The sequence below is a fragment of the Pundamilia nyererei genome, unplaced genomic scaffold (assembly GCF_000239375.1).
Source record: "Pundamilia nyererei isolate P.nyererei 1_Seehausen unplaced genomic scaffold, PunNye1.0 scaffold00009, whole genome shotgun sequence".
Lineage (NCBI taxonomy): Eukaryota > Metazoa > Chordata > Actinopteri > Cichliformes > Cichlidae > Pundamilia > Pundamilia nyererei.
The window spans coordinates 2,547,166-2,550,274 of NW_005187410.1; positions in this window are offsets into that span (position 1 = coordinate 2,547,166).

Sequence of the window (3,109 nt, forward strand, 5' to 3'; positions counted from 1 at the left end):
TTTTTTTTTTTTGAAAGGTGTCCTGTGGCCCAGATTTGAGTCCTTGGCAGGCTACTTCTGGCCCCTGGCCCATATGTTTGGTACCCCTGACCATTAAACCATAATGATCAGGTTATTTAGTCTTCCTTTAAAGGGTTGTGGACATTTAGCTTTGTCTTAATCTGCTCCAGAGTAGGAAGCAATATACACTAGATGGCACCATTATCCTTACGATCTGTTGGTACTTGATTCAATCACTGCACCCTCCAGCGCCATAAGTTAAAATACAAAGACACATTTGTTAATCTACTCGAGCCTTATGAAGGCTATAACTTCATGAGTCTCCTTTTAAGAGAGCTTGATTTCACAGATGTTACTAAACTGAGCAGCCAAGTGAACTCCCTGTGAGATTCCTCACACACTGGCGTGATTGTGCTGCTTTTATTTTTGGCACCTCTTTTGCATTTTATATTTCCTCATGGACATATCTGAGGCCATCATACCACCCCCCCAAGATTTTTCAGAAATGCAGCTGCAAGATGCCGCCTCCACCCATACATGCAACATCCTCCTGGCATCTAATGCACAGTCTTTGGAAGATTATTCAGCAATTTGTGTTAGGTAGAAAACTGAGGTGCTCTTGATTAAATGAGTAAAAGAAAAATGATCAGTTTATTTTAATTAAGCTTATGTTAATCACCTTTCTGCACATTCTATATCTACTAAAAATGAAACCATTATTTACTTTGAGGGGTAAGAATGAAACAGTCTTCCTCACTGTTTGTTTTTATTGCTGCTGTGTCACCGTCCGCTGTGTCAGGAACGCTTGTTATTTCAGCACACAACCTCATTTGTTTGACACTGCACTTAATCGACACACAGTGTTGTTGTCATTGTTTTAATGTTAAGTCATTGTTGAGCTCGTGTCATGTGCTGATCATTGTAAAGTAAGGGCTGTTTATTGTCTGAGATAATAGGTGGATTATAGAGTGAGCTGCACATTTAGATTTATGTAGAGAAAAAGAAACAATTTTCAGAGAACAAATGCAAGATTCAAAGTTAAATTATGTTGACATTATTATCGTTGTTATTTATATTGCCATAAAAAAAACATGGAGCCCCAAAAGTCTGTAAAAGCATACAAATAAAATATCTCAAACAAAATTACACCACCAGTTTGAACCGCTGATACAAGGCAGGATGGCTCCATGTTTTCACAGGTTTACACCAGATTCTGGTTCTACCATCCAACCATTAAAAGTTGCAGCAGAAATCAAGACTTATCAGACCAGGCAATGTTTTTCCAATCTTCTGTTGTCCAGTTTTGGTAAGTCTATGCAAAATACAGCATCATTTTCCTCTTAGCTTACAAGAGTAGCACCCGGTGTGGTCTTCTGCTACTGGTTCTACATATTGTGTGTACAGAGATGCTCTTCTGTGTACCTTGGTTGTAATATTAGCTCAAAGCAGTCTAATCGTTCTCCTCTGACCTCAACATCAACAAGGCATTTTCACCCAGAGAACTGCCGCTCACTAGGCCGCCTGGCACTAATTCTGATGCTCAGTTTAAACTTCAGCAGATCACCTTGAGCGTGTCAACATATCTAAATGCACTGAGCTGCCATATGACAAGCTATTTGTGTTATTGAGCAGTTGAATTGGTGTATGAAATAAATTTGTTGGTAAATTAGTATTTTCAGACATCAAAATGAGCATAAATGGCTTTTGAATAAGCCAGTGCAGGGGGGAGGGGTTCTTACAGAGCAAAATAACAATACTCAACTTTAAACACGTAATGAGCGAATGAGGTCAGTCAGCTGTGCTTTGCATGCTTGGTGTTTGCAGCCAAGTAACCTCATATATGACACCCTCCCCTACTCAGTCAGTCAAGCAGGCTGAATGAAAGCACTGTGCATCTGGAGAACCTCTGGATTTTCTCCAAAAGGTTGCATGCTGATGTCACCCAGTTGTGCGTAATGTGGTCTCCACCCTGACCGCATCAGGTTTCATTTTAAGCCATGTTGAAGATCCTAATATGTTTAAAAACAAAAACAGACTGGATCTGATAGGAACTCTACAGTGGATGTTGACTGCCCTTCACCACTGAATATGTACTTAGTATAATACAGATATATATGTATATATGTTTATTACACAAATGTTAAGGTGTCACAACTGAGCAGACTGCTACTACTGTCACTGAATGTTGGTCATCACATTTTACACTGAATCCAATGTTCAAGAGGTTCAAGAGTTAGTTTTTTAAAATGTAAGTTCATTGGGGGGGAAATGTTTGAAATAGCTGATAAACTGTTTTGATCAAGCTTATAGTTTGGGTTGGATGTTATGATCCTGAACCACCCCTTAGTCACATTGAGGGACTTTGCCTGATGCACTGGGCACTTCTCCATCCATCCATTATTAACTTTCCTCGCATCTTTGTTTAGCTGTCATTTGTCCCGTTTTTTAGAGGTCTCTCTTTTCCACCACATAGCTGTCCCACCCGGAGCCTGATTCTGCTGGAGATCGCTTCCTGTTAAAAGTTATAAGTTATAAGTTTGCTGTTGCTATAGAAAAGTACGCACAATTAAAAACACCTGTCTGTGTTTGTTGCTTTGACCGCAGTGATTGGTTCGCACATTTTCAGCCAATAAATATTGTCTAATAAATGACTGTTCTGAGGGAAAAGGTCATTGTGTGCAAATCTTTTCCCTCAAATAGTCATGGTCAAAATTTAGAAATAGGTGTAAATTAAAATAGCCTTATCTCATTGTGACTACTTATGATGCCTGGAGTTACTGATTTATTACACTCATGTGCTGTTTTTGGAAAACATTGTTCAATATGATAACTGGTTAAGCTCAAAACTGATAATCATACATGTGTAGAAAACGCTTGACTAATGAAGTCATTGTGACAGAGTTTGGCAGGATATTATATAACAAATTAAGTTTATCTACACAAAAAGTGAAAAACACACCGTAAGAAGGATGGATTCACTTCACAGAGTCCCTGCACTCGCTCTTCTTTTGCACGAGGGCGTCCCTTGATTACTGGCCCCTGACTCTGGACTCAAAGTACCACAATGCAACACCGAGCATCTCCTTAGCTACGGCTTTGGGAGCTACGC